The 15,151-nt window shown below is 42.7% G+C and overlaps 1 protein-coding gene across 2 annotated transcripts in view; it reads left to right on the top strand.

The window, feature by feature from the left end:
* Positions 1 to 1,027: 1,027 nt before the first annotated feature.
* The window catches only part of Stag1 (STAG1 cohesin complex component), a 369,238-nt gene continuing 355,114 nt past the window's right edge, over positions 1,028 to 15,151 (top strand). Inside the window, exon 1 of one of the 2 annotated variants that reach the window (XM_074059901.1) lies at positions 1,028 to 1,253. The gene's annotated coding sequence lies outside the window, so the exon portion shown is untranslated. The remainder of the gene's footprint in view (positions 1,254 to 15,151) is intronic. The other variant, XM_074059900.1, reaches the window with a different exon arrangement.

The raw sequence follows: 15,151 nt of genomic DNA, 5'->3' as shown, positions 1-15,151 counted from the left end.
TAGGACGGAAACTAAGAAACAGGTGATCGACGGGGTTCTGGACTCTAAACCAGCTGGCTATGCAAATGGGGTTGATGATCTAGGAGAGTCAGGATTCCCGTTGGCAGTGAAAAGTTATAAGCAGAAGCCACGGTCAAGGAGAGGCAGGTGGAGAGAAGGGGCCAGGTAGGTGCAAGCTCTCATGTGAGCCATGATTTCCCTTTTGGCAGCCACAGAAGGCTAGGACTCTCACGTCCATTTCAGTGAGTCCTGGGCTGTGGTAGGAGGAGCCGATTTTCCCAGCCTAGCTACCCTGCCTTCCCACTCACTAGCCAATGCTGCCGCCCTATGCAAAGCCGGCATCGCGGACTCAATCCGCTTTATACAGCAGCAGGACGACGCCAATCGGCCTGGAGCAGGCAGTGTTTCCGCACCCATAGGCGGCGGGCGAAGTCCCCCAAACACTTTCCGAAACCTTTTCCCCTTCCCTCGGGAACAGCACCCCGCCGACAATAAATCCAATACAATGCGAGGCTCGGAGGCTCCCTTTGAAGCTCTGCTCCCTCCCGTTTCCGCAACTCGCCGCCCCAGTGGGTGTAGCTGAGGGGCGGGGGGGGCGGGGGGGAAGAGCCAGAGACGGGAGGGGCCAGAGGGAAGCACTAGCCCCCCGACCTGGGGAGGGGCCTCGGCGACGGAACCGGGGGCGGGCTCCTTCCCAGGTCTCCGAGAAGCTCCAATAATGGCGGGCGGCAACTCAGCGAGCAGGTTGCGCAGGCGCTACTGCGGCCGTCCTTCCGCCCGCCTCGGGCGGCCCACGAACGGTCCACAGCGGCCTCAGCCAGAGGTATCCGCCGCTTCCCATTGGCTGAGTCGGGTAAGCGTTCCGTGCGGGGGCGGGGCCGCCACGCAGCAGCCACGTTTCCCGCCCCGCTGGTGCGCGTGCGCGCAATCCCCTCAGGAAAGCGATTGCGCGCGCCCCCGCCGCGGCCCCCCAGCTCCCTCCCCTTTCCGGGCAGGCCCGTCCCGTCAGCAAGGCAGTAAGCACCACGGCCAGCAGAGGGCGGTCCGGACCCAAGTCTGCAGCGGCGCCATTGGCGTGTGGAAAATGCCACCAGATGGCGGGTTAGGATTGCAGCTCCGTTGAAGGCGCGGCCCCCGCTCCCGAACCCCCGGCGACCACCCTGTAACAACCCCCCCACATCGGGAATAACACACCGGAGACTTTTGGGGGAAAACTAGGTCGACGGCCGGCAGCGCCCGGATGGGCAGCTGAGGTGAGTGCGGGCGGCGACGACGGCGGCGGGGGGCGGGAAAGAGGGGGAATGCGGCGGCGGCAGCGGCGCGGGGGTTGGAAGCGCCGATCCAAGATGGAGGCCGGGCGAGAGCTGTAGAGCGCGAGCGGGGAGCGGGCGGGCCGGGCGCGGGCTCCGCGCGCGCGGGGGGAGGGAGGCCGCACGGGGCCTGTGCGGGGCGCGGCGGTCGCGGGCCGTCCGAACGGTCCCGGGAGGTGGCCGTGGACGCGGCGGGCACCCTAGCGCGCTCGTCTTTCCCCTGTCCCTTCGCCGCGGGCCCCGAAAATCGTGCCCCCGCCCGCCCGGGCACTACGGCGACAGGCGCGGAAGCCTTTGTGGCGCGCTCGGGCCCGGCGCCAAGCCCGCCCTCCGTCCCCCCCGCCCGCCTGGGCTCTCGGGACTCGCCCGCGCCCGGCGGGGCCGGGCCGAGGCGGGCTGGCGCGAATGCCTTCCGCCGACCTGCGTTTCTGCGGTGCTTTAGCAGCGGCGGCGGCGGCGTCACATGACAACGGGCTCGGCTCAGCCGAGGGGCCTGGGGGTCGCTCAGCGGGGCGGATGGCCCAGGCCCCTTGTGGGTGGGGTGGGGTGGGGTGGGACGGGGCGCGCGGGGGGTGCTGATGACCTGGGGAGTCGGGGCGTCGCAGCCTGGCTTTCCCGCTATCTGCCCTCCCCGTACCCCCTCCCCCGCCCCCCGACGGGGTTCTCCCTGGGAAACGTGTCCAGGCCCGAGCACTGCCCCGCTAGTTTCCCAATCCCCAAGGAGACCAGACCAATAAAAGTTGTTTTCCCTCCTTTCTCGGGGTGGGGGCGGGGTGGAGAGCTGGGAAACTGGAGTGGCCTGGAGTTGGACCTAAACCCCCCTTCTGAAGGGGCCGATCTGGGGGGGGCTGTCGTTCCGTGAGGGACCAGGAATATTTGGAGGTTTTAGGATTGTCGCGTCAGCCCCTCTGCCTTCATTTGAAACGTTACCCAGTGTTTTCCCCGCTGCAGGCAGTCGTGCCCCTAGGCGTATAAGTCATAGGATGGTTTTGGAAGCTTAGAGACCCAAAACAAGGCTGTTTGAGACAGCGAATTACCTGCTTTTAAAGTTGGTTAATGATGGATGTAGTTTGTTCTTTCTGATGGTTGTGCTTGGAAACTACTCTATTTTGCATCTTAGCAAATAATAGTGTTTGTGAAAGTAACTCAGTTGGAGTAAAGTTGTGTCATTTGTAACTCACAGGGAATCTGAATGTGAGTCTACCTTTGGTTTTCTGTGTATTTTAAGAAAATTGCAAACACTGATTGGGAGGTACTTATGGAAATGTATAGATCAGTGTATGTGTGGGGTACACTCGTTTACTGTATTATATACTGTACCATGTTTTCATGTTTATAATGTATGAATTTGGACAAAAAAATTTGGCTAAGAAGGAAAACATTGAAAGTCAGAAATGCTACTTCCTCGATTTTGATGTTTGAGAATGTAACACATTGTTACCCTAATAAAATTTTAGAAAATATACGTGTATTTTGCTAACATTTTTTTTCTTTACATTTTTAAAAAGTGTACTTTGGAGTCTGACCTGGTGGTCCTTGCCTGTAATCCTAATGTACTAGGGATGCTGAGACAGGAGGATCTCAAGTTTCAGGCCAGACTGGGTAACTTAGGGAGGCTACATATCAAACAAAACAAAACCCTTGTACCTTGGGTAAACTAAATTTATGTGGAGAAGTAATCTATCAGGTTGTCTTTTTTTTTTTTTAAACTGCTTTTGAGTAGAAACAATTGTTTGTATCAACTTTGATTTTGATCTGATAATACTCTGATAGTTAAGTAGATGTGAAATTATGGTACTTGGACTTGTACTTTGAAGACAGTAATACAATTACTGTTGTTTCGAATGGCTCTTTTATTTATTTATTTTTGGCGATATGGGATTTGAACTCAGAGCCTCATGCTTACTAGGCAGGTGCTCTATCAATTGAGCCACTCAGCCAGCCTTGAATGGCTCTTTTAAAGCCTTAAGAGAGTGATGGTGTCGGGAAGAGTGAGCCTTGAAGTTACTTGGAACATCTCCTAGTTTTGTGATCTTCAGGATTTACTCTTTTGTGTCTTATTTTCTCATCTCTACAATGGGGGCATTATGATAATTTAATAACCAATTGTGCATGAAAAAGAACTTTGTAAATGGTAAAACTGAAAAATTATAGCTGTAATCTTTTTTCTTGATTCTAGATCTGAGTATCTTCATAATCTCAGTGCTATAAGATAAAATACACCGAGGAAAAATACAAGCCTTTCCTCTTTTATTTTTAAATGTCTTTTATCCTTACTGAGGAGAGTGTATTCATTTAGTTTTGATGCATAACAAAGTAACACAAATTAAGCACCTTAATACCTATTTATTTCAGTTTCTGTAGGTCAGAAGTTTGGATATAGTATAACTGGGCTCCATTCAGTGTCTCAGAAACTAAAATCTAGATTTTCAGATTGGCTGCAATTCTCATTTGTGGCTCAGGGTCCTTTTCCAAGGTCACTCCTTGATGGCAGAGTTAATTTTCTTGTGGCTGTATTACTGAAGACCCCATCTTCTTGTTAGCTTTTGGACAGTCTTGTCAGTTCCTTGCCATGTGGCCAGATAGGCAGCTTCACAGCATGGCTGCTTGCTTTATCCAGGTAAGCAGGAACCAGTCTCCCTGACTTCTGTGTCTGACCTCTATTAACCTCCCTTTTCAGAAGTTAACCTGATTAGCTGGGTGTAGTGGTGTGTGCCTGTAATCCCAGCTACACTGTAGGTGGAGGCAGTAGGATGATGAATTAGTTTGAAGCCAACTGGAGTAAGGTTAGCAATATCATATCTCAAAAACAAAATGCAAACCAAAAGAGCTGGGGACATGGCTCAAGAGGTAGAGTAATTGCCTAGCATGTGCAAGACCCTGCCTGGGTTCATACCCCAATACCACAAAAAACCAAAATAAACTCAAAAAAAGTTAACCTGAGTAGGTCAGATCTACCCATATGGTTTTTTTTTGATGAACTCAACTGATTAGGGACCTTAATTACACATGCAAAAATATCTTGTGCCATATAACATAATCACAGGAAAGCTATCCCATTATATCTACATATCTCTCCCATACTCAAGGAAAGGTGATTATACAGCTGCATGGGCTATTAGAGGGTTTTAAGAATTTTGCCTGCTGTAGAGCAAGAAGTATCTTCATAAAGCAGTAGTCTTATTGGATCTTGCTTAATTTCTTTCTTTCTTTTTTTTTTTTTTTGGTGGTGCTAGGGATTGAATTCAGGGTCTTGTGCATGCTAGGCAAATGCTGTACATTGAGCTACATTTCCAGGCCTTATTTATTTTTTTATTTTTGGGTATTACTGTGTAGCCCAAGCCAACCCAAGATACTCCTGCCTCAGCTTCCCCAGTGCTGGGATTACAGGCTACACCACCATGCATGGCTAAGATTATATAATTTTTGCTGTGCCTTGAGGCCTATTGTTTTACCCATGTTGTACAAATGCATTAAATCACACTCTGCTAAGTAGCAGGTAGACTCACACATTCATTGCATCAGACAGTTGCTGTGGTATGATTGGTCCAGCAGCTTGTGAGGCGGGAACTCTTCAAACAGTTATTTGAAAGTATCAGAGTAGGGATATTTTTGGTGGAACAAGAAGGTAGCAGAAGTTTGGTTATCTAAGAAGCAGAAGTTTTTTTTCTCCCCTGGGAGTATTAGGGTTTGAACTCGGGGCCTTGCGCTTGCTAGACAGGTGCCCTACCACTTGAGCCATGCTTATATAGCCCAAAAGTATTTTCAAGAACAGGCAGTTCGAATAGTGTTAACTAAGGAATATCAAGCTTTAAAAAATATAAGTGAGAGGTAAATTGTTAGCTGGATTGAGGTGTAGCTCATAGCCTATGGGTTTGATCCCTAGCATTACCAAAACCAAAACAAAACAAAAATAGTTGTAGAGATACTGCTTAGTTTTTTAATGTAGAGATGATATAGTAGGGATTTGGTACATCTTTTGTTGATTGAACAAAGATAGGACTCTTTAGAATTCAGATGATTCTTGCTACTGTGGTATTCCATAGAGGGGAAAGAAAAGAAGCAGAGAGACCTATAAAGATGAATTTAAGCCGTAGAATGAGATGATTCTTGAGGTAGGAGGTAGGGTTGTGTCTCTAGAGAAGGGGGAGGGATCAGTTTTCTGTGGCTTTGGTAGGTAGGACAGGATTGGAGTTTCCTGCCTTAATGCTGAGAAAAACTTTATTGAAAAATAGGTGATTCCTTTAAAGTGAGCATTTGAAGTAGGGCATAGATCAGTTGGTTATATATAACACACTCCTTATTGTCTCCCTCAGGTTTTTTTCCTCCTTTGGCTCTCTGTTCTTACCAGTCAGTATTTGAAGGACATTTCAAGTCCTGTCTCTTTTTTTTTTTTAATCCCCCTTGTTTTCATTTTTTTGAGACAGGGTCTTGCTGTGTATCCTGGCCTTGAACTTGTTTATATAGTCCATGCTGGCCAGGAACTTTGTATCCTTTTGCCTCAGCCTTTTGAATGCTGGGATTACAAGAGTGAACCACCACACCCAGCTAAGTTCTGCCTTTATAAAACACACTCGTTTGTGCTATAGGCCTTAATACTGCACCAGTGAGTTGTCCAGATGTTTCTGTGGAGTTTTATTCTAATTAAACATCTATAGCAGTGGTTTAAGTTGATAGAATCTAGCAGTTAGAGAACATTTTACATTATGACCCAGTACAAACATACATAATGGAAATAAATATTTCATAAAATAATATTTTGCCTTTCTGAAGCATACTTTTATCTTCTGATTTTTAAAAAACTAATAATACTGGTTGTTAATGTACAATATAAGCCTATTCTGAATTGTCACAATGAATCTGCCCTGTAAAACAAATACATCCTAAAAAAAAGAATGTTAGTTGTGAGCTGGTGGGGTGGCTCAAGCAGTAGAGCACCTGCCTACCAATTGCAAGGCCCTGAGTTCAACCCCTAGTACTGCCAAAAGTACAGTGTCTTTGTCAGGTTTGGATATTAGGATTGTGATGGCCTGTCTCATAAGAAAGATTGAGTGCTGGGCGTGCTGGCTCACACTGTGTAATCCTGGCTACTAGGGAGACAGAGATGGATAGAGAGAGAGAGAGAGAGAGAGAGAGAGAAAAGAAGAAATACTACTACTACTACTGATGCTGGTTGCAGCTCAACTAAGTTGACTCATAGCAACCTGTAGTTGGAAAATGTTGAATTGTAATCTTATTGGTAATCAGGAAAGTGTAAAATAGAACCATGAAAGGAACCATTTCACTTCTGTTAGGTTGACGAATATTAAAAAGTCCGATAATACTGGGTATAGAGAATGTGGAGAAATTATACTACCGTACTATTTTTGCCAGGAGAGTAAGTTGTTAATTATTTTGTGAACGTTTTTTCTTATTTAGTAAATCGAAGAGCCGTGTACATTAAAAGTAGCAATTATACTCTTTTCTTTATATTCCTGATGAGAGAATTCTTGTACTGTATATTAGGATATGTAAATAAGATGTTTATAATAGCTTTATTTTAGTAGCCAAAGTTTAGAAATAAACTGAGTATTCTTCAGTGAGTGATACAATGGGGATAAATAAATGGTGCTTTTCAAAAGTTAAAATAACCTTGGTTCCTGTGATAAACCAATTTGGTCAGTATATTACCCTTTTCATATTTTTTATAACTTCTTACCGTGTCTGGTGTTTTCATATTGCCTTGTAGTTGTATTACAGTGTCTTTGTCAGGTTTTGGTATTAGGATTGTGATGGCCTGTCTCATAAGAAAGATTGAGTGCTGGACGTGGTAGCTCAAGCCATGTAATCCTAGCTACTAAGGAGACAGCAATGGAGAAGATCACAGTTTGAGGCCAGTCTGGGCAAAAAGTTATCCAGACCCCATCTTAACCAATAAAAGCTGGGTGTTGTGGCTTGCACCTGTCATTCCAGCTGTGCAGGAAATGTAAATAGGAGAACTGTAGTCTGGTTTAGCTCAGTCCAGTCCAAGCATATTTGAAAATTAAAGCATAAAGGGCTGGACTTGTGACTCAAATGATAGAGTATCTGCCTTGCAAGCATGAGGCCTTGAGTTCAAATCTCAGTGTCACCAAAACCAAAACAAACAACAAAAGATTCAGAAGTTTCCTTTCTTTTCTTCATTGACTATTAAAATTTACCAGTGATACCACTGGGACGTGGAATTTTCTTTTTTGAGACAGGGTCTCATTATTTAGCCCAGGCTGGTCAGAACTTGCTGTGCAACCCACACTGGCCTCAAACTCTCAATTCTGCCTCAGCTTCCTGACTGCTGGGGTTACAGGTGTGTATCCCCATATTGGCTTGAGGGAAGGTTTTTGATAACAAATTTAAATTTAGCTTTAGGGCTATCATGTTTTCTGTTTTATTTTGTGTCAGATTGCATTTTTATTTTTTGGGGTATATTGGGATCTGAACTCAGGGCCTTGTGCTTGCCAGTCAGCCACTCTACCGCTTGACCCACATCCCTAGCCCTTTTAGCTATAGGCATTTTTTTGAATAGGTCTCACATTTATGCCTGGGTCAGCCTGGACTGTGATCATCCTATTTATGCTTCTCATATTTTTACATTTGCTTACCTGTGTATACGTTATTTGGGTCAAACACCCCCCCCCCCTTTCTGGGCAGAATCTGTTCTACCCTGTACATGCCCAGCTTTTGTTGATTGAGATGGGGGTCTTACAAACTTTTAGCCTGGGCTGGCTGTGAACCTCCTCCTAGAGGATTACAATTTGAGGCCTCGGCAAAAGAGAGACCCTACCTGAAAAGTAAACTAAAGCAAAAAAGGATCTGGGGGCATGGCACGTGGTAGATCTCTTGCTTAGCAAGTGCCAAAGGCCCTGAGTTCAAACTCAGTGTCACAAAAAACTTCCCCCAAAACAAACCCACTGGGACTATGGAATTTTCTGTTTCTCCCTTAATTCTGTCAGTTTCTGCCTCAAGTATTTTGAAGCTGTTATTAAACACATAAATTTATACTATGTCATTTTGATGAATTGACTTTATCATAATGGAATATCCTATCTCTGGTAATTATCTTTGTCTTGAAGTATACTTTATCTGATATTAATACAGCCACTCTAGCATTCTTAAGCTTACTGTTTGCATAGTATGTCTTTTTCCATCCACTTAAAACTTTGATTATATTTAAAGTGAACCTTTTGATGGTAGTTTATAGTTGAGTTTTTCTTTTGTTTTTTTAGAGCCCATTCTGGGAGTATGGAATCTTTCAATTATAATAGACATTGATTATGTGCTAATTCCTGTCAAAAACTAATGAAGTGTTTCAGATTTTACCTTGCTTTCAGGCTAACAAGTAAACCTTCCATAGTTATAATGACTTTTGGTAGAAACCATGAGATTCCCCAGTTAGAGATAAAGAATAATACATTTCCTTACTGCAATAGGCAGATAATCAGCATTTGTGTCAGATTCTGAGTTCTAGTCTGCTCATAGCTGTCTGCTCCTAACAGTGAGAAGAGGTCCAGGTAATAATTGTACAGAGAGAGGGACATGTTACAAAAGAAGAATCTCAAGCTTAGGGGAAGGCAGATCTTTATAATAAGTCGTTAAGTATGTCTTTTGCTCTGAGGGAGACCCTATCTCTCCTTTAGACTGTTCACTGGAGAGTTGGTACCTCTGTTCTCAAGACATGCAGCAAACAGAGAAGCTCATGGAGAATTGTGTCCCAAAATTATTGAATGATTTTTCTGTTTCCCCTATATTAATTTGCTTATTAAGCCCCTTACTCCCCTTATTTTCTACATGGCCCCAATCTAGCTTTCCAACTTCATCTGCGCACTGTTGTTTTCTGTGGGTTTTCTGCTCTCACACAATTGGAATATATTTAGGCAGATACTTGAACTACTACATCTCCAGCCCTTTTTGCTTTGGTTGTTTTTGAGATAGGGTCTTGTATTTTTGTGGAGGCTGGTCCGGACTACTTTTATGCTTCCTACAATAGTTGGCGCCCAGCTTTTTATTCGTCAAGAATGGGGTCTTGTGAATTTTTTTTTCTCTGACTGGCCTGGAACCTCTGTCCTGATCTAAGCCTCCAGAGTAGCTAGGATTACAGGTGTGAGTCACCAGATTCCAGTTATGTAGTCCCCTTCCCCTTTTTTGGGGGGCCACACTGGAGTTTGGATTTGGTCTTCTACTTGATAGCAAGCACTCTACCACTTGAGCCAGGCCTCCAACCCATTATATCCTTTCTTCTTTAATGTATTTGTTCTGGTGTACATGTGTGTGTAAGGAAAGGAAAAAAAATTCTCCTTAAACATTCATTGTATACCAATAGATATTTTATAGTAACACTGTGAGATAGTTATTATGCTGGTATTATCCCTGTTTTAATAAACTTAGAATAAATTTCTTGTTTGTAATTATGGAGGGACATGCTGTAGAGAATCTTTGACTGTAATAGTAATTATGTGGGGTGTTTGCCTTAAAACGATTTCACGTGGTACTCAGACTTTTACATATTATACCATATACTTTATAGAAGTGACAAAGAAAGGAAAAACAAAAAAATCAAACAGTGAATTGTAGGATCTGTGTGAAATTTTTCCTGATAGTTTTAAGCCAACATTTATCACCTTCTATGTGTATCACCTATTGTGTTTATTGTTGGCATTATATGGTTTAGTAAGTGATGGTGTTCATAAGATACAGGTATTCTGAATAATGTTTTAGATTAGTTGTCCTAAGGGTACACAGCTAATAAGTGATACTGCCAGAATTTGGATCCCGACTTCATTTTAGAATCCAAACTCTAAATCTTTCTTCCTTCCTTCCTTCCTTCCTTCCTTCCTTCCTTCCTCCCTCCCTCCCTCCCTCCCTCCCTCCCTCCCTTCCTTTCTCTCTCTCTCTTTCTCTCTCTCTCTCTCTTCTCTCCTCTCTCCTCTCTCTCCTCTCTCTCCTGTCTCCTCTCCTCTCTCTCTCTTTTTTGTTGGTGGGACTGGGTTTGAATTCAGGGGTTTGCACTTGCAAAGCAGGTGCTGTGCTGCTTGAGCCACACCTTCAGTCCATTTTGTCAGGTTATTTTGGAGATTGGGGAGAGGGAATCGCTTGAATTACTTGTCCAGGCTGGCCTTGAACTGGGATCTTACTGGTTTCAGTTTCCCAAGTAGCTAGGCATTGAGCCATGGGTGCCCAGCAGACTCTAAATATCTTAAAAAGCCATTTTTTTGTCAGTCTCATTTATGCATGTTGAAATCCTTTGCATTTTGAAGTTTATTTTATGGAGATTTTTGTTTTCCCTATTCTACCATATAATAGTTGTGCTGTCGTGGGTAGGACATGTAATTTGTGGAGACCTCACTTCTCTCATTTCTATGATTTTTGTTTTTGAAAACATGTATTTTTGAGCTGGATGCATGCCTGTATTCTTTGCACTTGAGAGGCAGAGGCAGGAGGATTATAAATTCGAGGGCAGCCTGGGGTACATAGAAAATCCTTTCTCAAAACAAAAACAAAAACCAAAAACCTCAAAACAGCCAATGAACAGGGTTGGGGGTGTAGCTCAGGGGTAGAGCACATAGGTAGACCCTGGGTTGGATCCCTAGAGCTGCAAGAAAAACCAAAAAAGCAGAACCAGAAATTCACTTAGTTTTAAATTGTGTGTACTTATGGTGTACAACATGTTTTGCTATGTATACATTATGCAGTGACTAAATATCCAGCTAATTATATGTATTACAGCACATAAATATTTTTTGGTTATGAGAACCCTTAAAATGTACTCTTAGCAATTTTCTTTTATTCATATGTGCATACAATGTTTGGGCCTTCCCCCCCCCCACACACAATTTTCCCCTCTACCCCCTTGCTTCCAGGCAGAAACTGTTTTGCCCTTATCTCTAATTTTGTTAAAGAGAGAATATACACAATAATAAGAAGGACCAAGGGTTTTTGCTAGTTGAGATAAGGATAGCTATACAGGGAGATTCCTCGCATTGCTTTCATGTACATATGTGTTACATTTTAAGTTGATTCTTCTGGAACTAACCTTTTCTCTAGTTCTTGGTCCCCTTCTCCTATTGGCCTCTGTCACTTTAAAGTTTCTGCATTAGTTCCTTTGCATTGAGGACATCAAATGCTATCATGTTTTTTTGGGTTTCTTACCTATCCTCATACCTCCCTTGTGTGCTCTCGCCTTATCATGTGATCAAAGTCTAATCCCCTTGCTGTGTTAGCCCTTGATCTAAAGTCCGCATATGAGGGAGAACATACGATTTTTGGTCTTCTGAGCCTGGCTAACCTTGCTCAGGATGATGTTTTCCAGTTCCATCCACTTACTGTGAATGATAGGATTTCATTCTTCTTCATGGCTAAGTAAAATTCCATTGTGTATAAATATCACTATCCATTCGTCAGCAGTGGGGCATCTTGGCTGTTTCCATAACTTGGTAATTGTGAATAGTGTATTCTTATCAGCTTTCAAGTATACAATACATTGTTACTAATTATAGACACCAAGTTGTACAATAGGTCTTTTGACTTATTCCTCCTAACTGAAATTTTGTATCCTTTTGAGATTCTATATGTTAAATGAAATCTTCCAGAATTTGTGTTTTGTGCCTGGCTCATTTCATTTGCCATGATGTCCCACAAATTCATCCATGTCTTCTCAAATAACTGAGATAGTTAAGGTTCTCTCTCAACAATTATTTTTTAGTGCCTACCTGGGAGAATATAGGTTAAAAACCAGTGGTTGTGGGTGTATGTCATCTTCCTCCACATTGGGGTTTGAACCCAGGGACTCTTTGCTGTACCACTTGAGCCATGCCCCTGGCCCTTTTTGCTTTAGTTTGTTTTTCAGATAGGATCTCAGGCTCTGCCCTGACCAGCCTCCTATCTCTGCACCCCTCCCTGCCAAAACTGTATTTTCTATTCGCTCACTAATCAACAATCAACATAGAAAGAAGACTTCTGTAACTTAGGGTCACCAAGCAGTATGTAGAGATTTCTCCCCATCAACAGCCAACCAATTCTTTAGCAGATACCAGTGTCCTTTAATTCAGTTCTGATTCTAACTATCCAGAGATGGTGTTGGAGCCCACAAGTTGAGGGCTCAGTCCTGCAAGAATGTCCCCTACTTCCAATGCCAATTGCAAGCCCCATGTTTTCCCTGTGCTTCTGACAAACTTGGTATATATCAAGGTTTCCACAACCCTCTCCTTTGCTTCTGCTACATTTGCTCACAGAATACTGAGAAACATTTACTTACATTTACCATTTACAAAGGACACAGATGAAGAGGTAATATAGGGCTAGGCATGTGGGAAAAGGAGAAGGAACTTCCATGCCCTCTCTGGGTGTGCCACCCTCGAGAAACCTCTACATGTTCTGCTATCTGGAAGCTCACCCAAACTCTCCTTTAGGGCTTTTATAGAGGATTTTTTATTCATGATTGATGACATCATTGGCCATTGGTGATCAATTTAACCTTCAGCCCCTCTTTCTCTTTCCTGAAGGTTGAGGAATAGGGCTGGAAAATCCTAATACTCTAATTATGCCTTCATGTTTCCTGAAGCTACTTAGGGACTGACTGCCAGTGCGGCACCAGTTACGTCATTAGCTTACAGAAAGACACATCATTTTGGAGAGTCCAAGGATTTTAGTAAAGACTATATATTTCCCAGTATCACATTCCCATGTCTGGAAGTAGATGTACACAGTTGATAAAATATGTAAGTTTTGCTCTTTAAAAGCTTCAGTTTATTAAGAATGGTTAAAAAACCAAATAAAAAGTCCAAAGTAATAAATGTAAGCGTATAATAATGAAATATTATGTGGCAGGAGTGGAGGGAATAACTTAGCAAACTTCAAGATAAGAGTGGACACCTTCTGTGAGGCCCTTCCTCTAGGTGACAATAGATTATTTTTGTGTTTCAAGAAGTAACATGCATAAGATGAGTTTTTCAGCACTCTTATTTTCTAGTCAAGATAACATTAATAGTTAAATAATAACTATTGGTTTTGAGCTCTGGGAAGATTTCTCTTCATAATTGTTGAGTTAGTTTAGATGTCCACATGTAGATTGAGACACCACTGTCTGTCTCCTTAATCTTAGAAAGGCAGAAAAAAAGTTTTTATACATAGTCAAGCATGAATATGACCTAGTTCTTTCCTTTAAGGTACCTGCCTCCCTGTTTTATCCTAAAGCTAGGTTTTCCCTGATTGTGTCTGTTTACATTTCCCATCTCATTTGGGTCACTGAGAGGTGGCTTTTTTTATTCTCTGACAGAAATTGTATAAAGTAGTAAGTACACAGAAATTTCCACCACATAATGTAAGACTAAAAGTTAAAGAACATATTAGACTGTGTTCTATTTTATTGTAGCCTAAATTAACTTGGGGGAAGCAAATGCCTTAATTCTTACCATGAACTGATAGTTATAACAATAATAATAATAAAAAACTAATATTAGTTGGGTGAGTTGCTACATACCTGTAATTCCTGTATCCAGGAGGGGTGAGGCAGGAGGATCAAGAGGTTGAGGCCAGCCTGGGCTACATATACCCTTTCTCAAAAAACTAAGGATGGGGAAGAAAAAAAAGTTCATATGTTCACAGATGAAAGAAGCCCTGTCACGTAATAAATAGCTAAGAAAGCCATTGTTAAAAGAGAATTCCTGGCCTTGCATATTTTTAACTCTGCCCCTTTCTAGCTTTGTAAACTTGGTCAAATTCATTAACCTTTCCAAAGATTAGTTTTCCTGTCTGAAATAGATAGAATGAAAGTATTCTTCTGTGGACTGCTGTGGGGGTTAAAAAGTTTTCTACTAACTCTTAGGCTGTTTTGCACTGTACATGGTTCTAAAGAACATTACCTTCAAAGGTAAATAAAATTAGATAAATGGTGAGGTTAGTTTCCAGAAGAAGCAAATAATTTAGCACATGATGTAGAGGTAGGCATAGATAAAACTTTAATGAGAATGGTCAAAGAATGAAATAACTCTGGTTATTTGAGAAATACAGTCACTAGTGTTTTCTGCTTATTGTTAAACACATTTAGAAAATTAGGCTCATGATAATAAAATTGGATGGCTTTATCAAAATTATTTGTAAATGCTAAGTTTTGCTTGTATATTCTGGAAACAAAGGGAGTAGGAATAGATTTTTTTTCTTTTTTTTTTTGGTGTTGCTGGGGTTTGATCTCAGGGCCTTATACTTGCTAGGCAGGTGCTTTTCCACTTCAGCCACTCCACCAGCAATTTTTGTGATTGGTTGAAATAGGGGCTCTTGAACTGTTTGCCTGGGGCTGGCTTCGAACTGCGATCCTCCTGATCTCCTGATCTCTGCCTTCTGAGTAGCTAAGATTACAGGTGTCAGCACCAGTGTCTGGCAGGAATGAATCTTTACCAAGAGCAAAACATAGTCTTTAAGTTACCTCTTAGAGTTCTAGGTAAAGTAAGATGATAGGTGACTTTTTTCTTCCTATAAAAATGAATACAGAAAACAAAATTGTGGTTATAACTTTTCATTTTAAGTTATAGATACTTGAGACTTTATTTTAAGAATATATAGGCAATATGGTGTAGAAGAGAAATCTAATGCAGCACAACAGATCTGATTATTTTTATTTTGGTGGGACTGGGGTTTGAACTCAGGGCTTTGTGCTTTGTGGCTCTTACAAAGTAGTTGCTCTACCAGTTGAGGCACATCACCAGTATATTTCTGCTCTGGTTATTTTGAAGATGGAGGTCTCATGAACTGTTTGCCCAATTGGCCTTGAGTTGTGATCCTCCCAAGTAGCTAGGATTACAAGCATGAAGCTAATCTTATATCTAGTGGATCTG

Source organism: Castor canadensis, chromosome 17 (assembly GCF_047511655.1).
Source record: "Castor canadensis chromosome 17, mCasCan1.hap1v2, whole genome shotgun sequence".
Classification (NCBI taxonomy): Eukaryota; Metazoa; Chordata; class Mammalia; order Rodentia; family Castoridae; genus Castor; species Castor canadensis.
Note: the sequence above shows the minus strand (reverse complement) of the source record. Positions and strands in the feature narration are given on the sequence as shown.